Genomic DNA, 27,621 nt, shown 5'->3' on the forward strand with positions numbered 1-27,621 from the left:
TTAATATGCAATTCAGTAATACTTTTTTTTTTTACTCTTTTTTGTGTGACTCTTCTAAAGCCCCCGGGCAAAGTCTATTATCCCAAATGGATTTTTCACAGTAATGCTAAATTGAGCATCCCAAATTTGTAGTACGCTAATTTAGCTCAATTTTGTAAGTGTTTTTGATCAGCAAGCTTTAAATTGGTTGAACAGGAGAAACGTGGGGACATTCAACGTAAGTAACTCTGTAAGCTTGGTATTTGAAGAAAAAAAAAACACATGAATGGGTTTTCTCTCATAAAGATTATCACCCTCATGCAAGAAAGCACATTGCTAACAGGAGTGAAGAGAAACTGAAAGCTGATCCATACCACCCCACAAATACCCCCTCTTTGGAATATGGGGAAAACATGCTGTATTATCTATTATCCAAATGGTTCAAAGCAATGAATATTTCATCTATAATATGTTTGATTGGACTCAAAATGCTCCATATTTTTTTTTTTTTTTACTGTTTTTAAGAGTATTCAAATTGACCGGGGTTTACACCAGTCAACTCCATAGGCCCCTCCCAGCCTAAAACATGCAGCGTTATCATGAAGGACTAAGTAGAAGTCTATTAGCATCTATTATCTACCTAAAGAAGTGGATACTTAAGCACTTACAGCCTTGATTTCAGCTGCAGCTTTTTGCACTAATTGCTTTAAAAAAAATTACAGGGCCAGACAATCTTTACATACAAAGCACCTGTTGTCCCAAGTTACACAGGAAGTTCGTGCATTCACTGAGTCTCCCACAATCAATAGCACTAACTCCAAAACATTATTACTCTCTGCTGTCTTGTAAGGTGAGCCAGTGTTCCAGAAGGGTATTTTGAATACAAAGTCACTACTCTTGTGAGCTGCTTCACCTGCTGTGGTAGAGGTAGCAAAACAGGGAACATGAAACAAAAGCAAAGAGTTTGCTCCAAACTCTTTCTGAGGCTCACAAACTGAATCAACTGATATCAGCCTTGAAGAACCTTTCTTCAGTCTGTATTCTGGAAATAATAGGTCTGCAGGGTATTATGGCTGGCTTGAATGAGGGAAGAGTTGTGTTGTCTGCCACTGCGACTAGCTCCCCCCACATAAATTGGATGTCTCCGAGAGGTCCTTCACTGTGACCAGTAGGGCTGGCCTCTAGTTGAACAGGGGATTTTGAGCAAAATGTTTTAAATAAACACCCCAAAAAAGCCTGCAGTCCATATTTATTCCCTAATAACTTTACTGAATGAAGTGTTCCCTCTATGTTTTGCTGTAGCTGCTAGTTTTCTCCATACCTTCACCTCTGTGGAATAAAGAATTCTTCTCTGATGCCCCCCGCACATCTGAGGAGAACAAGTATTTACTATGCATCTGTGAACAGACAGGCAGATGAAGAACATCACAATTCATCTCATTGCTAACCAGACCATTTCTATTTCATACAGTTTTAAAACAGTACTACTTGCAGCCAGTAGAAAGACTGTTGTAACCAAAGGTCATACACCCAACTGGCTGCTTTCACTTGTTATACTCAGTAAAATATGCTTATTGAACAACTATTCAGTGGTGGTAGCATTCTGAATTTATATCCACCCTCCTCCCCAAATATGCATGTATAAAATACCATGGAAAAAAAAGATCAACGTTTATTTACATCACACTGAAACAAAGGAAGGGTTTTTCTTGTGATTAAAGAGTCACCATGAAAACAATGTCTAGAAGCAGCAAGAAGGCAGTTTTCCAAGCCCCTGTCTTGCCTTCATTGTCAAGAAAGCTACCCTGTCTGAGAGTAGGGGTTTACTCAAGAACAGCCAAGAGCTTGGGGCTGAGCTACTATTAAAGACCACAAATCCTGAGAACAGCTGCTTCAGCCAACAAGCAACCCAGGCTTGTCAGTACCATTATGCTGTTTCCACAGTAGAAAAGAGCTTTAATGCTCATTAAACCTGGAACCCTTCCAGACACTAAAGCAGGATGCTGACTTCCCTAGCCTTTCAGATATGCCAACATCATACCACCCTCTGTGTTTTTATGATCATATCACCGCCTACACTGAAAAGGCCTACATCTGGGCCGCTTCCTTAATTCTTCAAAAAGTAAATGAAATCTGCCATGCTGTTCCCAGTTATCGCTAGGCACACAAATCCATGGGACGTATTATAAAAATCAAGTAGTTATGATAGCACCGCTTGATCATTTAAACAATGATGTTTTCAGATGACAGTTCTTCATACTGACTGATCTTATGATACTAGCTCGCAACAATTTCCAGCAGCTAAATTGCAGAGGAAGACAGCTGAAATTTATTCAGTACACTGCTAATATGCCTTAGTCACACAAACAATTGCTCTTTTAGCCTCACCACTCAGCACGGTAGCAAAAGAAAAGGAGACGACCGTCTGCGATCTCCGGGTCAGCCGACGCCAATGGGCTGCAGCTCCCCCAGCAGGCTACTGCGGCAGATTCAAGCTCTCGCTAGCAGTGCTGCTTCTCATTTTAAAGATCTTTTTTTTTCCTAAATGAATCGTTGCACTGAAAACAGAACAAAGCCAAACCCGAAAACCAACAACCATAAACAACTTGTGTTTCATCTTATGTAGGGCTCACTTTCTTAGAATGGCACAAAACAACCCCCAGACTGTTACTTGTCTACCCACGTTTTGTGTTAATTTTCAATGGACATCGTTTACAAACGAGCAGGCAGACAACTACAGCCAAAGAGCAGACACAGGAGCAGCTTTCCTAAATCGATATCTGACTGTTGAATTAGAATATCTTACAAGACTTCTGGGAGTCATAGCACCAACGCTCAGCTACTCAGTCTGAATTACTAGCTTTTAGACAGAACGGAGCTACAAAGGTTATAAGCCAAGTTTGTAACTACTGAATACATAACAGAAACATTCGTGATAAAACACATGCAGTGAAACAAAATTAAAATCACTACCTACCTAGGGCCTTTGAGTCAAAGAAATCATCATACCAGCTAACACTGATCTAAAGACAGAAAAAGAACTTTCACCAACATCCCCTTCTTCTTCCCCACCTCCATATATATATATACATATTTTTTTTTCTATATTTTTAGAAAATATAAACACCCAGTAGGCAGCTGAGACAACCCTTGCCAGGACCACCTCATTATGATTTGTAGAAGCCTCACCTGCTCCCTTTAATGTTCCCTGGAACACCTGCAACTGTCCTAGAGATTAACTCTCTTATCTTCAAGCTTCTGAGTTATGTTACACATGATCCTGAATCAATAGAGTTACATTCTGAAAACGTAACAGAAAATACAGTTATTTGCAAGGGAAGATTCCAAGTTCTGGCTGCTTATCTTGGAGAAGGATCTTGGACAAAATACAGTATAGCCACGTAATGAAAGCACAGGAATAATATTGAGAAGACTCTGGTATGCATTTTTTATTATTAAGTTTTGTTTCGCTTACAATCGATAGTGAATTTTAAAAAGCATGCAAGATCATGTCACAAAATGGTACTTCGAAAGCAAGAACGATGATTGTCAGTGGGCCATGGTGTGTTCTGGCCATGTGCTCAGTTTAGAGTGCTTCAGCCAGGCAGATGCCTGAGAGCTAGGAACAACAGCTTCATTAATAATCAGATTAATTTACTATACAAAACTGAAGAATCCTAATTCCTTCCCCGAATTAATCTTGAAGTCACAGAAATACCCGTTTATGTGCGTGAACATGCATTCAAAATAATCATCGTAACTATTTTTTCCAGCAATAGTTGTCTATTTTTAAAACAAAGGCAGAGGAGAATATCAGTTTAACTGATTGGCAGCAAACAGAATTATCTGTGGAAGATTAAAAACTCAAAATTGAAAGATGCAGAATTGCTAAATGGAATACACTTCCGTTATAGAACATTGAAAACAACGCAGTACTTATAGTATGGTCCTTTGAGAAGATTACATGCATCTTCAAGAAACTGTAATGCAAATTAAACACGAAATGCAGGCCAGCAGGATTAGTAGTTGGATGAAACAGAACTGAATTGCCAGTACTTCTGTACTACAAACTACAGTAGCCTGTCAGAAATTCGCAACTGTTTTTACCTTGTATTTGCTGAGAAATTTATTTACTTTTTCCATTTCTATTATAACTGATTACAAATTTTCCTTGTGCTTTTTATTCTATTGCAATCTACAGCATAGACAATTCCTAAACTGGAAAGATCAGGGATGAAGCAGCATCACAGCTCTGCAGAAATGTATCTGGCACATGGAATATCTCCAAGTTCTTCTGTGGAGACACTGTTTCCATTGTGAAAACCCTAAAGCCTGGCACACTTCTCAGTTTCACCAGGAAGAAGTAGAAGCTGTTCTTAAAAAACGGTTTCACTTTTGTTGGTGCTGGGAGGCAGATAACAAAGGAAAGGAATGAAGGGCAGACGAAGTGGGAAAACAGCCTGAGTTCAGAGCAGGGGCTCTATAGAGGCAGCAACACGGAAGCTACTCAACCTGAGCTGGGCTAAGAGCTGAATCACCAGTGCCAGGAAGGAACAGACACATGAACTAAACTGAGCAGCACTCGGGGCAGATCAGTATGTGATGGGACCTGCAGATCAAAAACTGTTTTCCCTCCATGTCAGCATCTAGCTGAAACCTTTGATCAAAAGCAGACAACGAAGCAAAGCGCTAATAAAGCTGTGAGAGAGAATCAAGAGATTTCAGTCATATGAGACTGAGTGCCAGATGTTCAGACTGGGTTGTGTACATGAGTACAGGTGGTTCACGTAGGGAAGAGGGCACACTGTAAAGAAAAGGTTGTTTTTTAAGAAGTCGGCATCACACAGCCATATTATATCATGGAAACAGCTCTCCCACACGGGCTTGCCCAGCCCTGGAGCTGAGCTGACAGAAACTAGAAATTGCTGCAAGGAACTCTGATGTCCTTTGATTCATTTGTGCTCTGACTTGGAGCAAAAAAGTATTTTCAAGACTATCCCTGATGAAACGGTTCTCACACACTCACGCCCCAATCCCCACTTTATTTCTCATTCACACATTCACAAAATGGTTTTATAAGATATTCCTCTCAAGGGTTTATTTTCAACCATTTTAACTGTCCCCGACTATCATTCCATTTCACTACAACAAAGGAGGAATTTGATCCAGAACAGATTCTCTATTTCAAACAATATTCATCAACAACGCCCTCTAATGAGTTTTAGAAGTAGGACAAAAAATAGTTTCCAACATTTCTAGATTATGTAATTATTTTGTTCCAATTAAATAAATCTGGCTTAGGATACAGAAATATATGGTGCCCTCAGAACAGATTTGGAATAGAGATATCCAGTGCACTAAGCTAGCACAGGTGCAGCTTCCAAAGTATCTGCATTGGCTGAGCCCATTACAGCCTCATTAACTCAAATATTTATTCAGTGTTTTTGAGCTTTGAAGTCTAGACTGCATTCTTCTGTCAGAGAACTCTAGTGATATTACCTGGGTTGAAGTAGATCTGTCTGGGCCTAGCTAGAAGGATTTTTGTTTCTCTCTAACAGCCACTGTGCCCTCAAAGAGCTGGAGTCAGAAGCACAGCTCCAATTTTGAATCAATAAAAATAACTATTGAACAAATAACTTCAATCTGTCAGAATTTAAGAAAGCACTTAAGTTCTAAAAAATGGTATTTTTGAATAGAATATGTTTAAAGCTTTTGTTATCTGTCAATGTCATTCTAAACAGCAGCATACATATATATATTTTATATATGCTCAGAGTTTCAAGAAGTGTGGAAGGAACACGGACAGCATATTCACAGAGCAAAAAGGAAAAAGAAATGGTAGGCTAATTATCGGCTTGTTTTATTGTTAAGATTAAAAAAAAAGTAAAATAAATCAAACTGTCTGAATGCAGTCTTAAGTTAAGTCTCGTGTGAAGAACAATTATTCTTACTGTTTTCATCTCCCCTACTTTTTGGAGCTTAGGCATCTCTCAAGAGTATTTTTTCTTCGGTTTGAAGGGGGTTTTTTTTGTTCTGTGTTTGTTTTTAACATTTTCTCAGCATAAAACATTTCTGTTTAGCAAGCCAGAGACACACTGCAAGTAGGAATGTGTACTGCTGTAGGCTTAAACCACACCAAATACTCTTCTCAGATCTCATAATGATACTTCCAATGATTTTCAAGGAAATTCCAATTTAGCATCATTCTTTCTCTGGCTCTGAAAACAATAAAGACCATAAAGCTGCAAAAGGAAAAAATTAACATCCCTAAAAAACTAATTAAAGACATTAAACATTGGAAACTGTAAGCCAATGAACACCAATACCAACCAGGGTCTCTGGATATCTCTAAAAAGCACAATACTAGAAAAACAGAAGAAAAAAAAAAGTCATTTAGGCTGCTAAAGACTTCAGTTATTCTCCTGGTTATTCCAAAAAATGTATGAGTTTGTGGAAGGAAGTTAGTTCTAGTACTCATTCCCTTTCACAGCTGGTATTCCTATTCCACACGTTCTCTTTAAATTGCTTCCCTCAAGGACTCCACTCATAAAAACCATCACAGAGCAACAGAATCCCACTTCTCAAGTGGCAAAATGATGGGCAGGAAATCTAATCCATTCTTTCACCATATAAAAATTTATACACCTATCTGGTTATTTTAGTCAACGTCACTGGAAACCATGGCTGCTGGATTTTATTTGGAGGAAAAATCTGTATTTGCTAAAAGAAACCTATTCACAATTCTTAAAGAAAAACTTTCACAACTATTTTTTGAACCTACGGAATATGATATCCATCAAGAAGTTGTATGTTTAATTACCATCTCAGTCAGATTTCTCACAGACCTTCTGTAATTTCATTAGTTTTTGTACACCTTGCAGCTCAGGACTGAGAGTCAAGATTAAGCAGTCAAGGAAAAAATAATTGTAGTTTAGCCAGTTACATTAAGCCTCTGGGAGCTATCAGAAAGGGCATGTAGATAAGATCATCAGTACATTTTCTAAGCAACTGGAGTAGCTGAAAAAGAACCAAAACAAACACACAAATGTGGTAATTGCCTTTGCTTCACATGGTTTACCTTCTACTCTCTAAAAAGTGGGGAGGGGGGAAAGAAAAAAGAGAATTATCCTCGTTTAAATATTGACAGTTTCCCAAGAAATGTAACACTGACCCTATTTGATCCACGTGATTTTTCAACTGCAGGTTGTCTGGGCCACCTCACCAAACCCCAAGTTTTTTCTAGCACACATGAGGACTGTGCTCTGGTGCACACCGGTGCCTCTGTACAGATCTTGCTTCCAGCTTCTGCTTTCTCAGGGTATGCTTCCATGTACACAGCTCTACCGGCTGCTTACTAATCAAAGCCTCTTTGCCTTTTCTCCATCACCTAGAAAACAGTTTAATCACAATCCACAGACTCTCCTCTGTTCGTCTTACCTCCTCAGGTTTATGTTATTGACCTATGGCCTCTACTGATTTAGCAATTACTAAACAAAAGAACATCAAACCACTCCTTTAGCCTGGAGGGAAAGACAACTGCTCCAAGGAGTTTAGATTCAAGCCATAGTTGCAGTTAGCTTACAAGTCAGCCAATTCTGTCAGTTTAGAAATCAAGGTGATGGGAAGCAGAAAAAGATAGGGTTAATCTGAAATAGTTTTTAGCATGTTAATCAGTGATTGTAAGAGAAAGACTGGAAGCAGGATGCTTACACTGCATAAAACTCAAGAAAGTGAAGTAACATATTGGCAGTGGAACCAAATTATTGTCTAGAAAAAATACCTTGATTGTAGCAACTTTCCTACAGAACATTCTTCTTCTGGCAAATATGTGTATTTGCCTACATTAGTGTACATAGCTACTTACAGGGCAAAAGAGTAAGGTTATTGGCAAAGATTATTGATCTCATCCCGAAGATAGCTATGTGAAAAAAATTATAGCACCAAACAGGGAGAAGGCTGCAGCAAAACCACACAAATAGAAACGTGTGTGACAGAAGTCCACTGTTTTGCAAATCTCTCACTGTAGAAGTAATCATTAGCCTCTTGCTGGGCAATTAAATCCCAGCTCCTTCAGATTTTCACCTTTCAGTACGCCCAGTGAGACAGGAGCAACTATGTGACTGAGACTGAGCAGTCTGAATATACAGACCTGGCCGTTTAGTCCTATAGAACAACAAATGAATAAACAAAACATATAAGAAGCACTCATTATTTTATAGTCAAATCTAAGGGAGTTTTGATTTGTGAGACATACACCCACAATCAACTTCTTATCATAAAAAGACTGGGTAAAATAGCACACATTTAGCCCTGCATAAATATGTAATTGATTTAATTTCTTTATTACATCAGTCATGAAACTCGTTGAATATTTCCCACCAGTGATAAGTAATACAACTTACTCGCATGACTGTTCCAGCACTCCACTGTCTTTCCCTTCCTCCTACATATGCACACGTTTGAAATGACCTGAAAACATGATGTATTGAAGTGACGTTTTAGAACTGAAATGTGGCTGCATATGAACAATAGATATGCATACTGGCAACATTTTTGGAAAAGGAAGGATTGTATTCATCTCTCTAACAGAAATCAAAACACATTACGTGATTTATGTAGCTCATCCGAGCTCATTCACTTTAAAATATTCATATCAACTCTCCACAGAAAGTTAAAATCTGGAAATGTTTACAGAAATATTTTGCTATGAGCTCTTAGCTCCTGATCCTGAAAATTCGAATATGAAGGGGAAGAACTAAAGAATATATATATTTTAAATCAGCTATTCCAACGCATGTAATCACAAGAACAACAGCCATGCAAAATGTAAACATTATTTGTATCCGTCTATCCCCTCTGTTTTACTGACCCATCCTCCCTCCTTCCTTCACTGTTTCAGTCACTGTTCCTGAGAGCAACACTTGCACTTCATGAAGATCTTACTGGTGCTTCTGCAGAGCTGGATTTTCATACAAACCATTCAGCTAACCCTACCTTTCTACCATTATAAAATAGCAAACAGTATAGCAGAAATAATTCATTATCGACTTTCCTTTTTTACTCTTTTCAAATACTGAGGGTTTTTTTTGTGATTTCTTTTAATAGCGATCACATGCAACACAGATAACGTAGGTCAGTACTGCAGACAAAGAAGTTGTGAATCCATTTTTGAGTAAATTAGCAGTTTTTAATCAAGTCACATTTACTGCTTGCAGGAATGTGTCAGTTCAAGTAGATGTTGAAAATACCGTAACATTTTGTACAGCATGGAGGAAAATCCCAATAAAAATGTACTACTGATATCAAGAATAGTTTTAGTTGTTTTCTAGTCTATATATGCTGCATATTAATGCTTTCTATGTTAAATAACATAAATATTTGTTTTATGCAGCCATATGCTGTAGTAGACAGTGAGAACTTTCAGTCAGGTATTGCTCCTGGTCAAGTTATACATTTCAGTGGTCCATCTGGAAAGAAAAGAACAATGCGAGCTCTTCCTTGATCATTTTTTTCTGTTTAATGTTAAGATTCTTCTAAAGCATAAACTTCAGGGAAGCAGTGACAACTCATTTTATCTCTATTCCTTATCCATTGAGTAAATTCATTAATATTTCATCCAAAGTTGTACAGCAAGAATCTCCTCCAAAAAATACCTTGCCATATTTCCACTGCCAGAAATTTAAGACAGATGATTTATTTCATATCGCTTTTTTTAAGAAGAAATACTTACATTGGCACTTTTTATTTTTACTGGAGGATGTTTGCCCAGCATTCACAAATTCAATTACCTTTCCTCGATACGGAACAGTTTTTTACATTACTTTATTTTGAAGTTTGGAGTTTTCTTCCTGCTGATTTTTGCTTTGCTTGCTTATTTAATTCCACCTGCCACCATCTGATGATGTGTCAGCAGGTCTCATCATGGGATAAACAAACAACAATCAATAAATAAGAAGCAACTTCAGTTCACACTCTGAATCAAGTTAAGGTGCATGATTGTTGTTTTCCTGACAAGATTAAATCCTGCTAGTAGTAGATGAAGAAGTGACTTGCCCCTCACTTTATGCTCCACCTGTAGCTGACTCATGATATTCCCCCACTCTCTTCACTGATGTGGGAGAAGACAAGCCACACAGTTAAGATATATTTCCTTAAATTATAGTTTAATTCATTTGCAGTTTATTTCCTTTAAATTATAGTTTTTAAAAAATTGCTTTCCTGGGGCCACACAAATGCATGTTTGCATCATTAAACACGCATATATCCTGTGTGTTGGCCCAGCTGGTGCTTGGCACCCACCAATGTCACTGCTTTGAGCAAGAGCCATTGGCACTTCATCTTCTTCCCAGAGCATACCTGCCTCTCTCTTGGCAGTTACTCACTTTGCCTTTAAATGTATTCCCTTTGCGCTGCACAATTCCCAGCACCCAGCTCGCAGGCTCATACTCTCACAACCACATCCATTCACGCCTTTTAATTCTGGCTCCCTCCACTCCTTCAGCAGTACTAGCAATTCTGCATGTTTACATACTTAGAATAATCTGTTCAGGAAACTGAAATAAGCATAAGCCACAAATTACCATTATCTTAAGGATAACTGTATGAAGATAATCAGTGTGAACAATCCCCTTTTGTGGAGTGGGTGTTTTTCACACTGTCTAAAAATAACACAACACTTCATGTATGCAGCAGCCCCAAGTATGTGAGCCCCAAGCAATTCACACTGTTTGCAATGCTATTTAGAACTACTCTCAGAAATCCCTAACGCACTTTTGCTCTTCATCACCACCTACACTCCCTCCTCTCTCTCTCCAGAGAGTAGACTGGTAGAAGACTTGTAATGCATTTCAAATCCTTCTCGACAGTTGTCATTTCTGCTGCACATATTTTGTCACAGCACAAGCTGCATTTCTCCTATTTCTCATTTCCCAGACTGCCCTCTCTCTATTCTCAGGTCTCACCTTGCTTGGTAACAAAGACATAGGAAAATAGGTTTGAAAAACTCTCCTGTGCAAGCTTTCAGCTGACCTGGAAGTACTGACTTTTGCTAAGTTTTTTCATTAATGACCTGTTGGCACAGTACCCACAGCTCTTCAGGAGAAAGTATTCAGTTCCAAAAAAAAACCCACTATGGTATTTATATGAATTCCACTGAGATACCACGCGCTGCCAATTCTTTGCCACACCAATAGAAACATGGGGATGTACTTTTTAGAACTGTTTGAAGAACAGAGAGTCACTGTCATTCCTTGCTAACAGAAAATAAGATGTTCACAGATGCCATGATCCAGTAAGCATATGTCTCCCTCTAGTATGGTATTGGGAGAGATTAACAAAGATGAATTTCTTCTTTCCAAAGGCTGGTGAAAAGAAAAAGGGGGAAAAAAGAAAAAAAAAGGAAAAAAAAATACTGAAAAAATCAGGACACAAAGCAATATGGCAGTAAAGAAATCATTACAAACGATATATAGGTAAGTTAGTAGAGCTGTTCCTGGGTAGATAAGGATGGAAAGTTGCAGCTGATTTTTCTGTGCAGTAAAATGCAGATTTTAGATTACAGCTGAAATTCTAAGAGCAAGAACTACAACAGCTTTTCTATGTTTCAATGAAATGGAAATAACAAATCTTACGGTGAGACACAGTGAGGCAAAATCTTTGGTTTTGGTCTTCACTCTACCTTTATCTGGAGAACAGTTGGTAGATCTTAGGAACTCAATTTTCTGTAGATCTTAGCACTTTGATGAATCTAGGCTTTTCTGGTTTTTTCCTCCTGTCCAAGCAGATGATCTTGGATGAAGGCTGCAGAAGGCCAGCCAAAAGAACAGAACCACCCGAGCACCGGACATTCAGACAGTCACATAATTTAGTCAGATAGTTTTCTCCATGGATACCATCACATCTACAGCTCTGTACTTCTGGTTCCAGTTTTCTTTTTCCAAAGCTACGCTCCTTTTGTCACCACTTCCACTTATTCCTTTTCTCTTTTCTCTCTAGCCCTCTCCTCCAAACTCTGCCAGTCCTCAGCTGTTACGCTTCTGGTAGGATAAATATCCTTCTCTTGTTCTGGGCATTGCCTTGTCTATTTCACGGTAAGTACGCACTTGGACTTAATACCATTACTGTGTAATAACGTAATTGAAGACATAGAAAAAAGTAAAACTTTTGTGCTAATACTCAAGTGACTGTGGGTACAGCAATTAGCAACTAAATCAGATCCTGTGAACTTTAACAGAAAATTTCTAAGAGCCATTACGAGTCATTTCTCCAAGAAAGTCTTTTCATTCATGATGTTGGCCAAAGCCTTTTTGCTTTTTTTGCTTTTTAAAATGTGTATATATTAAACTGGGACACGGGCTGTATCCTCAGTGAATCCTCATGCAGAAAAGGTAATCACAGCCCAAAGAAATTAACTACCACGTGATTAGCATTTCCCTTCTTTGAGGTTTGGCACAGAATGTAGGAAGTTTGTAGCCAAGAATTTTAGAAAAAGAACAATTTCTTTTAATTGTTCACTGGAGGCAGAAATCTCATACTTGGAATACTCGACATAGCCAATTCAAAACTCACAGTGACTAGAAAGATACAGTATAAGGATCCATGATTGCTCCCCTTAATCTTGACCACTAGTGTCCTGGTGAGGGTTTTCCTAACTTCCTGAGGCCCCTTGCCATCCTGCAGAGATGAACTCACAACTGTTGCAGTGACTGTATCATTATTCAGGTTACTGTTTCTCTGTCGCATATTTTTGGCCAATGCTTACAAAGTGCATTCAGAAGAACAAGGTACTGGGAGATGAATATGGACCATGAAGCTGCGAAGGTTTTCCCAAGAAGTTCTACTGTCTTTCCAATATCAACTTTCACCTTCTTTTTGATTACCCCTTGTCTAAAGTCAAATTAACAAGGAAAAATGGCAGCACGTACTTAGAGTCAGTTAATATACTGTTTTATTAGACACTGCTACCATTTGGAGGAGCACAATGTAGTACAACATAAGTCTGGATGGACTTTGTAATGAATAGCAGGTGGGTGACAAAGTGCCTTCTAGCTCATCATGTTACAGACATACTTCTGTTTTTCTGATGGTTGTTACAAGTGATAAATCAAATGACTCTTGGCAGCTGCACTCAGTTCCCCTGAGTCAAATTCAGAATACGCGCAATAAAAGAAAGTTGTTTAAATGCTCTGCCAAGTTGGGCAGATTGGAACAGTGTCAGTGGGACAACAAGGACAAACTGAACCTAACCAGGTCTCACAAAGGTATTCACAGTGTTGGAGGATAATGTTATTCAGGTGAAAGACAGGTAGAGGAAAGATAAGCAGAACAGCTTCTGACCCTTTCTTTAGCTGATAAGAAGCATATGGACAGCAATTTTAACTCTACTTTCATTACTGTTAAATTTTTGGGCATAGATTTTTTTCCCCCACTTTCTGTAATAATTACATTTGGACCATCATGGTTCTTGGATTAAAATTATTAAGATTTAAATGATAGTAACAGTAAATTCTTGACATTATTTAGTTTTGCTCATAGACAAGGATTTTGAGTATAGCAATGGCTGGCAGTTGTAACTACACAGACATTGATAATAATTAAGCTCTGTGTTCGCTAAACAAAAGGTCATATTCTACAGAGCTTTATTTCTGTATATAACTTAATTATTCAACAATAATTAACAGAAAAAGGGACAGAGATTATTCAAATATTTTGCTTACTATCCCCAATACTTCTGCAATGTTGTCTCTAAGTAGGACTGTCTGGAAACATTGTACACCACTCCCCTTCATGGCATGTCACTTATTTCCATACGAATTAGTAGGAACGCATGATTAAAAAGGTCTTTGGGGGCCACAATGTCAACTGCTGGTCTGTCAGAAACCTATTGCTATTGCTAATCCAATGAGTTAGTCATCCCCCACCACAGGTTTTATTTGTTCCTGTGCCAACACTAACCGTTACCCAACAATGATCCTCACTGTCCATGTTTCTCATTTTAAAACATTCACTGACTGTCATCATACTCCTAAGTTCTTATTTTGACCTTCTAAGAAGCTTTTACTGTCCCACTGAGACAAACTCTTGTTTTCTTTTAACCCTTCTTTTCACTCATTCCAGTTAAACTGTCTCTCCTACACATGAAGCAGAACTGATAGTCTTTACTAATCCTTACTATTAACCCTTAAATGCTTGCCTTGTCCTTTGTACTATCAGACACACTGTTAAATTACATCACACTTCAGTTACTTTTGTTCTCAGTGCTGTCCAGCTCCTTCTGTTCTTCCTCTCCAAGTTTAATTGAGAGTCCTTCCATTTCAACTTTAGTGGGTGAATAGTCCTGTTTTCCTCAATAATTTTGCACTGGGGACATAACAGAACACTTTTATCTTCTGCCTCAATTATTTTGCCTCACAAGAAGCACAGGAGTCCTAAAAGAACACCTCTATCTTTTGCACCTAGTAGGTGCAAGGACATCTTTGTCAGATTCCACCTATATTGTTTTAGAAGTTGCTCACTATGGCCTAATAAGCAATGGAAATTTTCCAAATTGGGGAAAAGCAGCTGAAAGTTAGTCAAATATCTCAGCAATGAAGCTGATAGTGGAAAATGAGGAAGAAGTAGGTGGGCACTCGACTGCCCTGGATACCACTAAGCATGCCCAAAGGGACATTAGCATAGATTAACGAGTCCTTGAAAAAGAATGTGGATGCCGGTGTACTGCATATGTATGTCTTAGCTGTTCAAATGCAGAACCTCAACTCTGAGAGGGTACACTTGCTTGTCAAGTCACCTGGTGCACATCATGAGGAATAAAAGAATGCCGCTTCCTAACACCACACTACAGAGTTTTCTTCCAGGATTCTGAATGACATACGTTAACACCCACACTTTATCTCAGTTCCCATCTTAATTTGCCTACTGCTGTTCCATGTGGCCACATTTCAAATGTTTAATTTAAATCTACACAGATGAGACACCTTCAGTTTCTTATGACTGGCCAATCATGCCTGCAATCAAATTAAAATACCAGGTCAGATGTCACCATAAAAAAAAAATAATAATCTGAGTAGGACTGTTGTGTTAACCGGTTTTCCAGCTTCTTCTTGTAATTCAAACAGATTAACTTCCTGCAGCTGAAGATCATGCATCCTGCCGACCACAAAGCAAACAATTTCGAAGGACAATGTTTGACTTGCCTTTCTGTATTCTTACATGCTGAACAGAAGATCATCACAAGATACACGTCAAGATCTGTAATTAAAGATCTACAGGATCTTCTACAAAATCTATAGCTTGTTCAGCTCTATATACAGCTTTTCATCTATCAGAGGCTTTAATCAATACATAAAAGATAAGATCATATCAAGCTAAGCAGTTATTTAAGGGGTATTACAGTTAAAAACCTCTGGACTGGATGGTCTGCCTGTAGACCCAGTTGCCATTTCAGCATCACAGGATCATTCTCATTTCACTTTTAATCAGTATAACTGACATCAGTACTGTACATTTGGAAAATGTCAGGTGAAGAAACACAATGTTTTCCCAAGCATTTAGATAGCATTTCGATCATTTTCTGAGCACTCAAACGTTTCTTGCCTAACTGCTCTGCTCTCTTGGTTTCCATGCAGCTATGCTGTCTGTGATCTGGGAGAGTACAGAAGTGCTGAACGCCTCGCTATACCTATAAAGTAAAAGCAACTCAAGCCATTCCCATTTGTCTTCTGAATTGTTAAATGACTAGAGCAGTCCTAGCACTAAATAGCAATCTTCAAAATGATTTCTGGCTTGGGAACAGATCCGGTGTTAGCAAAGGGCAGGGACCATTATGGAACATGCAGTTTCCTAGCAATTGTTCCGCAGGCCAGGTTTAAGAGCAAAAGTGCAGGCCATTCAATACCAGCTAGTTGGTTTCGGAGCTTGGAAACATTCCTGGACATGCTTAACTTACTTGGGTAGTATAGCCTATGCATATAGCTACTAAAGAAATCTTACAGTGCAAGTTAAAAAACAAATGTAAACCCTTAAAATAAACAGAATAAAAAATCAGTTTGCAATTACTTACATCTTCCTTTTCCCATCTCAGTGGATCAGAAAGACTGCATAAGGAGGAATTATTCTGCCTCATAACTAGCTCTAGCTAGAAAATATAACCTCAAATGCCTTCTTAACGTACAGATGTGATTCAGTAAAATTTTCCAAAGAAAGATGACTTTGCATTTTGTAAACAGAATGTTTCTTTTTGTTTTTAATTCAGAGGAAGCCTGATTAGCAATTAAATATCCACCAGAGCCCTGATACGGGAAGGTCTTACTGGTCCTGACAAGATTTATTCTGAGATCTGCTGCCACCCTACAGACCCAGAGGCCCCATTTCACCTCAGCAGCAGTGCTCAGCCTCTGCCTAAGCTACATCAGAACAGCGCTGGCCTGCAGCTCAGCCACAGCCCCACACATGCACTCCGTGGATCCAGACCCCAGCTCAGGGACTGGCTTCCCAGCATGACCTCAGACCTGCCTTATCACTACAAACCCACTGGAGAGTCTCAACAGTTGCTTGAACATTGTCACAATCTCAGCATGGCACTGTGGCAAGGATCTGGCCCTGCTAGCCACATCAGGTCCAGCTCTGCACCCATAGGCAGCAGCCAGCCCTGCTCCCTCCCAACAACATTCATCAGCAACCCTCTTCTGGATAAAGAGTAGATCTTACTTTTTTTGTAGTATTTCATTTGAAGTTTTATGATGTACATATTGGCTCTATTCAGTGTACAAGGTTAAGGTGGCTAAATCAGACAAATGGATCAGTTGCATTGAAGTGCAAATTGTCAGCCTAGAAAAGCATTGCCAGTCAAGTTCCTGATGGATCTACTTAGGGAATAATCTTAATTAATATTTCCACTAATGGACATGGGTCAAAGAGGAGAAACATACTGAGCTTTGCTAACGACACTAAGCTGACAAGAATGCAAATGAAAGCAGGAATATGCCGGGGAAAAAACAATAAAGATGATCTGGGAAACTGAAATACAAATGGAGTAAGATCAAACATGATGCAGTGCAAGCACAGTAACACAGGAACTTCTGACAGGGACTTCCACTTAAAACAAAAATATCATCAATTCAAAAAGACAAAGCAGAGACCCCAGCAGACTAGTTCAGTGTCTGGTGACTGCTCACCAACTCTGTGAAGTGACTGCAGAAGAAAAGTGTGAACTGAGGCAGTGCAGATGAAATATCGCCAGGGAAGATAAGAACTAACCGTAGTCCTGTTGTACAAGGAGTTTGTGGGACCTCATTCCACATACTGACTTGCTCTTGTTCTTTCACAGCGAAGAATATAATGGGACATACAGAGGGGACCGAACAAACACAGTCTGTTTTATTAAGGGATATTACAATTAGTTTATTTAACCCAGTAAAATGATTACTGAGCCTAAGTACTGTTCCCTCCCTCCCAGTAAAAACATAAGGGACATAAAACACCAGAAAAAAGAGGCATATTTTAAACACAGGTTTAGTCCATCACAGATAACAGTGGATAAATGGAAGGTTTCCAAAAAGTAACTTTCTGGAAATTCACCGCAATACAATCACAGGAAGAAAACTAATCTGTTCCAGAGAGACTGTAATCAGATGATGACAGGATCTATGATGTAATTGTCTGTGCTAGTGGGGAAGTAAAGGCAGTGACTTAAAAGGTGCCTGGGTTATTAACTAATGTATCCAGCTCACGCTCCTGGCCTCATTCCTTTCCTCTTTCTGCAAGACTAGAATGCAAAAAGCATACAGGTATGCAACAGCTGAAAGTATGTAACTTGTGTCACATGCACGGATATATCTGCACCTATTAGCTGCTAGTCAAAGTTCACAGGTAAGCATCAATAAAGCAATGTAAACTTTCCCTCTGCGCTGAGCTGGAGACACGCATAGGTGAGCCACTGACACATGTGTTGTGTGAACATTCACGTTACCAGAATACAAGCCAGGAGAGCATTAACAAGCAGAGCTGCCCAACAGAAGATGTGTCAGAAAAAAAAAATAGTTGGTGCTCAGGAAGACCCGACATCCACACTGAAAATATTCCAGGGGGGTTTCCCTTTTTTGCTAACTGTATTTTCACTCTATTGTTACTGAAGTGCATTAGATGCATTCCTGGAACTCACTGTCTAGTTAAGCTGTCTAAAATCATTCCAGTTCATGTTCTGGAAAATCATTCCATGATGAAAATCGAAGGGCAGTAAAAGGAGACAAGAAATTTGCTTTAGAAGTTCATTCTCGATGTGAACTAAAACACTATTAATACTTTGATACCCACAGCCGTTTTGAAGCTAGTATAAGATTGCTGTCATTAAAGCACTGCCAGCCTTTTTGCTGCATACAGCTTGAGACAGACAGATCTTACCTTTCCATAGAGCTTGGTACCTTCCCTGAATTTGCTCTTCAACAATGATGCTTTCAGTAGATGCATCCCCGCCCCCCACCTTTCCTGAGAGGAAAATATTGGGTTAATTCACCCAACGGTGCACTATCCACTCTAATAAAAACCACAGGTGAAACACGCTCTCTATTAGCAGGCATCACTGTGCCTCATTTGATAACAGCTATGTCAGACTCATTTCCATCCTGCCCCATTAAAAACAGGTCTAAGAAAGGAAGTTTTAAGGCTACACTGAATTCAACTGTAAGGGCTTTCTGGTCTGTTTTTCTTCCCTTCCTTTCCTTTAGACCATCAATAAAACATTAGTTGTGAATGGCTGATTTGTTCCAGTTCCAGTAGGTATATTCCAGGCTCACTGCAAGGCTTTTCATTTTGAAACTTTCTGACGTAACATTGCTGTTAGGCATCTCCCTGAGTGACAAGTCCCAGACAAACAGCTTTACTGGGATACTCTGTGTCTGTTCACACACCTATGTTCGACAACCAGAGGCAGCTTGAAATTTCTTAAGTCCAAAAATAAACACTGTAATTGCATTGTATGTATGCATATTGAAAGATTATACTAGAATATGCAGTGTGAAAGACCCATACAAAGGCAAATGAAAAATATATACCGTATTTATTAGTTATTAAGAATGAAGGAAAAAACCACCTCCAATCCAAGCCATTTTGTTTTTCCATCTCACAATGGATGTCTTGATAAGCTGCAAGGAAGGAACAGGAATGACCTCCTTTGGAGGTGGAGTCTGATAGATTTCTGCACTTCACATTATGTAGTGAAAGAGCAAAGGTCCTTTACTGCCATCACCTGGAGTAAATGAAACTAGCAAAAGGAACTTCCTCTAAAAGCAATACAGGCAAAACTCATTAAGTTGCATGCTGTTATGCAGATAAAATGACCGTATAGAATAATTAAGGTTGGAAAAGACTGCTAAGATTATCTAGTCCAACTCATCACCATCATGTCTGCTAAACCACATTCCTCAGTACCACATCTACCTGTTTCTTGAACACCTCCAGGAACAGTGGTGACTCCAGCATTTCCCTGGGCAGCCTGTTCCTGTGCCTCACCACTCTTTCTGAGAAAATTTTTTTCCTAATATCCAACTGAACCTTCTCTGGTGCAACCTGAGGTCATTCCCTCTTGTCCAACTGCTGGCAGCTAGGAGAAGAGGCTGATCCCCACCTTTCTACAGCCTCCCTTTAAGGGAGTTGTAGAAAGTGATAAGGTCTCCTGAACCTCCATTTCTCCAGACTGAACAATCCTAGTTCCTTCAAGGAGATCATCTTTTGTGTGTTTTACTACAGCTAAAGGGAGGCAAATGACCCTGGCACCAGTGTTACATTCAGTAAAACTCAGGAAAAGGGCAAGGTATGGCTAACCCAAAAGCTCTGCCAGTAGCAATGGCTACACAGCAGTGCTATGCAGTACAGTTTGATAATGGAACATAAGATCCTAGGATGAGATAAATTTGCTATAGAAGTGTACCCAATGAAGCCATTAATGAAAAATACTTCCCCAGGGAAATTATACACATCTTTTTTCCTATTGGTTTTAGTAGCGCCAGTATCTTGGATCACATTTCCTTATGTGATTTTCCTTATCACAATTCCCTAATTATGTTGCTTAAGTATGTGGCTTAAGTATGTCACTGCCCCATTTCATCAGCAAACGGTCCTGGTCCATTTTACTACTGTGATGCAGCATGGTCACCATAGTGACATCCGTCAACATTCCATCCCACCGCCCACACCACAGGTGCCGTTGCACTTCATCCTGCTTCTGGCAGGACAGATTTCGTTGGCTGGGGAAAGAGCCACGGACACAAATTTCTGCCAGGGTGAGAAACTTATTATAAGTGGAGAAAAAAACAAAGTTTCTATTCTAAACAAGTCTTCAGAGAAAAGATTTCTTGGACTTCTGTTGAAGGTGTCCAACAGCAAGCTTTGAGACAAAGGTGAAGAAATAGTCTCTTATACTTGTCATCCTGCTCTTTTATACAGGATAGTTGCTGGAAGCGATCACTTTCAGTTCATTTGGTTGGGCGATGATGGAAACTCTACAGTGATTGCGATGTTCTTCAAAACCAAAGTGCTGGCAAAAAGAGGATCTCTGCAAATTTTTGACGTTGACAGCGTGAAAACTTTCATTTGTTATCTTCATGATTCATCATTATGGAAGATTTGCCAAGATCTACTTCACAAGGTAAATTCGTAGCAGACAAAGCAGCAGTTTCTACTTTTAGTGAGGTACACAGTGCCTCTACCTATGAAACACCTCTTGGGACTGGTGGTATTGGTAGTCAGATGGACCTAACTGAGGTGACTGAAAGTTCATAGGCTTTAGGTTTCTAAACCAATTTCTACGCTTTTGAAAATCTTACATTTCTCTGCTGCTCCCAGAAGGCAAGAATGCAAGCAAGCGTGGCTATTACAGGGATGCTTTGAAAGTAATGCCTCCTATTTTATTATGTTGGCCCACGATGTCAGAGGTGGATATTGGTAGAATGGCAGCAGAGGCTGAACCTCCTCACCCCATTTTCCATTAAGCTTTGTTGCCCTGGGACAGATGGCAGCAGAGGGACAGCCTGACAGAATGGTATCTAACATAGAAGTGTTCATGAAGCAAAATCTGCAACTCAATTCTTTCATATGAAAAAAAGTGGTGCCCACTGACATTCATCAACACTTGCTGAATGTTTATGGAGACCACAGAGTGGATATGAGCACAGAGGGGCAGTGGGTGGTGTTTCAGCAGTGGCAACAGCGGTTCACCTCCCTGGATTCTTATGAGAGCAGCATGCAGGCTCTTGTTCACTGCTGGCAAAAATGCACAGCTGATGGAGCGAACTGAAAAAAATACGATACATTCTCAGCTACGAAACACTATCAAACAGTGTTATTATGCTCTTTGTATCTCTTGTACTTTCCACGGAAATCAATAAGAGACATTACTTTTGCAGAAAGCTATGTACTTAACAGAATTGTGCCATAACATTTTATTCACATGAATTCATGTTTAAAATGCCCTGAGTCCTCTGTCTGCCTTTTGATATTCAAATTATCAGTTAATATATCTTTGCCTTTTCCAGACTAGAAGTGGTGGTAACTAGCTCTTTCCCTTTGCACTTTGTAATTACTCTACTCACTGGACTTGGGTTTGAAGGGGGACCACACAAGAATATGCCCTCTGAAAATAAAGTCAGGTCCTGCTGCTTCACTAGGCAGTGAGCCTCCCATAAGCATCCAGGATGCTGCTTCTGCCACTTCTGTATCACATCACCTCTCCCATTCCAAATGGTCCTTTTCCACCAGGGCTCACACCAGCTAGTGGAGCTGCAGGTGACAGGGTTGGACATCAACACAATTTATACTACAGGAATTATAAATGCTAAGTACAAACTAAATAGAGTATAGTAGCTCCAAAAATACATTTTCTGAATATTTTCCAGTTGCCTTGCCCCTTCAGCTTGACAGTAACTTTTCCTAAGCCCTAGAGTAGGTGGCATTTTCAGAGAAACCACTGTTACCCCTGTCCTGTAGGTTTTGGAGAGTAGTCAGAGAACTCAGAAGACAAATTACCAATTGATAGGGATGTATCTTTATTCAACATCTGCTAAGTGAAACAAAGTATCACCTCTGCAAAATACCCATACCAAACTCCATTCTACATCCCAGCACAGGGAGGGCTTTCACAGCTCAGTATTTACACAAGGACCTGCAGAGTCAAACCCAGTTACTAAGTTGGTAAATAAGCAAAACAAGACACCAAAACATTTAGGAGAATAATGAGTGCTTAGCCCTGAAGCACTCGGGCAGTTTGACTAGGTGATCCTTGAAGGTTCCTTCCAACTGAACTATCCTATAGTATTTCTATTGCAGAACGCACCTTTCCATTTTGCTGCCTTACCCGTTTTATCTAAGGCCTTTTAGTGCGGCCATAAAACAAACTGTAATATTACATTTTAATAAGCCAATCCAGACTTTATGGGCAATTGCTTTCCGCATAGGGTGGGTCACCCTCAATTCAGGCAAAGCTGCCTGAGTGCCAAGCAAAAACTTCAGTCTAAAACACTTCCTGAGAAATTTTCTTTGGGTAAAGTTAATGGCCCTAAGTCTTGCCTCAGGCCATCAACTTTCTCTGTCAGTCATTAATCCCCAGAAATTGCCCAGGGCTTCACTCGTTATTACTTAAACACACTAAATCAGGTTCTGAACAAACAGAACAATTGAAGGTCAAAATCAGGAAACATATCCAGTAAAATTCAAAGAAAATTCTGAGAAGTACAAGTGTGAATCAGTTCAAGGGATGCAGGGATCTGAGGTCACAGGGGACGAGACCAGGAATGTCAGGCAGGAGTTTATCTCTGACTTTGTCCCCTACACAAGAAGGACATGAAGTTTTTGGAACAGGTCCAGAGGAGGGCCATGAAGATGGTCAGAGGGCTAGAGCATCTTCCCTATGAGGACAGGCTGAGAGAGCTGAGGCTTTTCAGTCTAGGGAAGAGAAGGCTCCAGGGTGATGATAGCAGCCTTCCAGTGCCTGAAGAGAGCTTACAGGAAAGCTGGGGAAGGATTTTTCAGAAGGGCAGGTAGCGACAGAACAAGTGAAAATGTCTCTGAATTGGAAGAGGGCAGATTTAGACTAGATATCAGGAAGATACTGTGAGGTTGGTGAGACGCTGGAATGGGCTGCCCAGCAAGGTTGTGGATGCCCCTCCCTGGAAGCATTCAAGGCCAGGTCGGATGGGGCTGTGAGCAACTTGGCCTAGTGGGAGGCGTCCCTGCCTATAGCAGGGGGTTGGAACCAGGTGATCTTAAAGGTCTTTTCCAACCCAAACCATTCAGTGATTCTGTGGGCTTCAAGTCAGATGCTTAATGCTCTGAACTCTCACCTCTGGCCCCAGGTCAGGTCACAGGAAATGCTCATAAACAATGAAAAAATTATGAACTATAGTTACATTACACTTTCAGCTATCCTGGCAGAGATTATGCATTTTAATTTCAGTCTGTCACAAACTCCATAGATGCTGGAAAGATCTCTTTCTACACTTTTCAAGGAGCAAATGTACTTGAGAGCTACCTTTATGATATATTTGCTTGGTTCCCCTTTCCGCAGCCCAATAAAAGCTCCTATAGACTGTAACAGAGAAGAACTGCCACAATTCAGAGGCCGTAAACGTTGATAATAAGCTGATAATGAAATACAAAACAAATAATGTAATATCTAAAGAAAATGGCAGTGTCATCATTTTATAGACAATAAATTAACCAATGAAACATGCAAGCTAATTAATGCCAAATAAGTAAGTAAACAGGACTCGGTGCAGCCTTAGGTTTGTCACCTCAGTCCATATAGGGTGAACAAAGAGGACTGATTTGCATAGATGTTCACTATCTTCAAAGTCTGTTGGAGTCTGTACGTGTAAACCTATATATATGTACAGAAGTAGACCCACCTCTATGATGTCAGGAAAGGTCATGCCAAGTGGTTTGTTATTCTAACAAATACACAGTAATTACTCTGCTCAGCTTTGCACTACAATGTAACAATAAAGGAACTGTGCAGGTGTACTACCAAGTCAAGCTGAAATGAAGGGCATCTTGCAAAGAGTAAACACGATTTCATTCTGAGAGCATACAGGAAGAGAAGCAAGAGGCTTTGTTTGACAGCAAAACAATACATTCTGTTTTGAGCTAGACAGTCAGCTCTTACACAGTGACATACTGTAAGAGATACAACAGACAACAGAAACCAACATATATCCAGGCTAAGACAACATCCTCCCTCCCTGAATACTCCATCGTAATCTTAAACTCAGTTTGGAATTACACTAGCAATTATTCAGACGTTGATTTCTGCTTCTTCCAAGACTGCTGTGGTAAATAAAAAGGGATGTTAACTCACCCGCCACATATTCCAAAACGGCTGTAAGAAATGAGGAGTTTCAAGTTTGCATCAAGCTGTAGGTACCTAAGAGACAACACAAATAAAAGTAATTTATAATTCCAATGCAGGCAGCATCTGATATTAAAATTCTTTTAAAATAGCACTGCCTTCAAAAACATACTAAACTAAAAGAGACAGGATTTCCTTCATACAGTTTTCAAACTTTTTTCCCCCTCAGTGGCACCCACTTCTTCAATATTTGTAAAGATCCAAGGTCTATGAAGTTAAAACACAATTACTTTACTCTCTGGTCTAAACCACAGCATTTAAAATACAAACAACAGCATCTGCTTTGTTTCTTTATCCCTCTGCAATTTCCAAGGAGAAAAATATGCCCTTACCTTTAGTTCTCTTCTACAAGAAAAAGAGAAGGCATTTCACCATCACCTCTATAGAGGTCCGTGTTCTCACCTCCAGATTCACACTAACACCAGACACTGAAGACATAGAACTAATGCAGCTGAATAGATGATCCGTGCTTAGGATTAACACTATTTTCATACTGAAACCAGGATAACATTAATGCAAGACCAAAGAAAGCAGTGTCTAATCAAAGATATGGGGCAGGATGCTCATAATGTAAATAGGAGCATTTTGCGTGAGGTACTGATTTGGGAACTGCAGACGTATATGTTGTACACTTAGAACAACACTCAAAGAATTAGGTAAAAATGAATATTTAAATTAATCCCAAAAGAAATGCTATGTGCAAATCTCTAAGGGCTTATGTGAAACAAACAGCTTTGTGCTTTGCCTTTTGTTTAAACAAAGATGAAAAACAGCTGATGAGAGAGGAACTCAATTCTCTCAATGCATTCTCTTGCAAAACTTTCACCAGTTTGAAAGCTTCCATTATTTTACAGTTCTTCCAATCTAAATGCAGAAAACTCAAACTGACTTCCAAACAAAGACTGTATTTTAGCCTGTTGGGATTCAAACATCATCACTCAATAGATCATTATGTGCTACATGTGAAGAGATACAGAAACAAAAAAGACACACTTGGTTCTGTATTTATTGACTTCTCTTTCTTATAACTCCTCATTAACAAGAGGCATGACAAGACCATGTCGAATTCTTGTTCCTGCTCAAAAGACAGAAATTCTACCTAGCTACTTAAGTTTATTTATTGTTAGATCTTAGCTTAGGGCATCTAATCAGACTTTCAAGATATTTCTGCCTTAAAAGAGCTCAGATCAGACGTTATACTTCTGATGAACAACAAAAACCTATGTCTTCAAAAACACTCCTTGCTACTTCCTGCTCTTGGTTCTTAGAAACAGTGAAAATGCTTCTGTTATGTTCTTGGCAATACCAGGCACATAATTATTAGTATAATCAATAAGCACATAAAAGAAAAATTTGACAAACACAACTGCTGTTAAGAACTCTTGCTATAGAGCTCTCCCTCACAGAAAACAGCCTTCATCCAGAGAACATTCCTCCTTGGCAGGTTAGCCCCTAAATAAGCCCAGGTCAGGTGGGAAACATTGCGGAAATTCTTGAACCTGCCCTACCGGGGCCAGCCACCCCCTTTCCAGGGATACACAACCACCATTTCAGGCCATGACATAACAGTTCCGCAAAACCTTTCTTTCCTTACTAGTACTTTACTCTAAAATGTCACAAAAGCCATTTTTTGGCATCCTAATGAATTCTAGAACAGTTATTTGGTTTTTTTGGCAACCAAATAATTACTACCTGGTAGTTAAGTTCCAAAACAGGTAGTAGTTCATTTCTATTTGTACAGAAGACAATGACAAGATCTGAAAGCCAAAAGCAGAGCACTTTAAAATGTAACGACACATAATTATGCAAGAAATTCAGATTAACAAATGAGACATAGAGAATTAAGACATGAAATACTGAAAAAAAAACTCACAAGTATATCATCAAATATACCAGAAACCAAGGAGCAGCATGAGGAGGAGGAGTAAGAGAACAAAAATGACATCAGGAGAGAAGGAGAAGGAGGAGGATAAAAAAAACAGTGAAGACAACATGAAAAGCAGGAGGAATTGAGCGCACACTCAGCAAGATTAAGGAAGACACTAAGCAAAGAAATGCAGTCAATACACTAGAAAGCAGGAAAGGCATGCAGAGAAACAATAACAAGCCAGAGAACAGGGACCATGAAAAGCAAATGAGGTTCAATGAGGCCAAGAGCAGGGTGCTGAATTTGGGTCAGAAAACTCCCAGGTATTAAAAAAACCAGCCTAAGATCACCCTGGCAGTAGCCCTGCAAAAAAGGAAAGGGGGGGACCACGGGGATGAGAACCTGGACATGACCCAGATGTGTGTGAAGGCGGACAGAAAGCCTAACTGTATTCTGGGCCAAATTAAAACAGGGGTGGTCAGTAAAGCCAAGGAAGATACTGGTCCCACTATACTCAGCTCTCGTGAGGCCCCATCTGGAGGACTACTGTGTCCAGGCCTGGGGCCCCCAGCACGGGAAGGACGTCGAGCTCTTAGAGCGGGTCCAGAGGAGGGCCACTACGATGACCAGAGGGCTGGAGCACCTCTCCTATGAGGACAGGTGGAGGGAACTGGGCTTGTTTAGCTTGGAGAAGGGGAGAAGCGGGGAGACCTCACTGTGGCCTTCCACTACTTGAAGGGAGCGGATAAACAGGAGGGGCAACGGCTGTTTACCAGGCTGGATAGGGAGAGGACAAGAGGGAATGGTTTCAAACGGAGACAGGGGAGATTTCCGTTCGATATCAGGAGGAAGTTTTTCACACAGAGGCTGCTGAAGCACTGGAACAGGTTGCCCAAGGAGGTTGTGGACGCCCCATCCCTGGACACGCGCGTTCAAGGCCAGGCTGGATGTGGCTCTGGGCAGCCTGGTCTAGTGGTTGGCGACCCTGCCCATAGCAGGGGGGTTGAAACTAGGTGATCGTTGTGGTCCTTTGCAACCCCGCCACTCAATGATTCCTTGCTTCTCTGACAGCAATGACGACGGCAGGAGGAGTATGGAAAAAGCGGCGACCACAAAAGCAGGAGGAGAAATTTGAGGTAGAGGAGGACAGTGATGACAACGGCTAAAAAAGGAGGAGGAGGAGGAGGAGGAGGAGGAGGAGGAGGAGGAGGACAAAAGCAGTGACCACAAGAGGAGGAGGAAGAGAAAGAGGATGAAAAGGTAAGTGATGACAGGCAGAGGAGATGGACGAGGACGGAGAAGAGAAGGCAGAGGCGGCGAGGAGAGGAGGATGAGAAGGAGGAGGAGGAAAACAGCAAAGGCGACGCAATGAGGAGGAGGA

The 27,621-nt window shown here is 40.1% G+C and overlaps 1 protein-coding gene across 6 annotated transcripts in view; it reads right to left on the minus strand.

Annotated features, from left to right (window-relative positions):
- SPOCK3 (SPARC/osteonectin, cwcv and kazal like domains proteoglycan 3) overlaps positions 1-27,621 on the minus strand; it is a 585,918-nt gene that overhangs the window by 371,415 nt on the left and 186,882 nt on the right. For all 6 annotated transcript variants that reach the window (XM_046940442.1, XM_046940441.1, XM_046940440.1 and 3 more), the window contains exon 4: positions 24,323-24,388. The gene's annotated coding sequence lies outside the window, so the exon portion shown is untranslated. The remainder of the gene's footprint in view (positions 1-24,322; positions 24,389-27,621) is intronic.

Source organism: Gallus gallus, chromosome 4, assembly GCF_016699485.2.
Source record: "Gallus gallus isolate bGalGal1 chromosome 4, bGalGal1.mat.broiler.GRCg7b, whole genome shotgun sequence".
NCBI classification, from domain to species: Eukaryota; Metazoa; Chordata; class Aves; order Galliformes; family Phasianidae; genus Gallus; species Gallus gallus.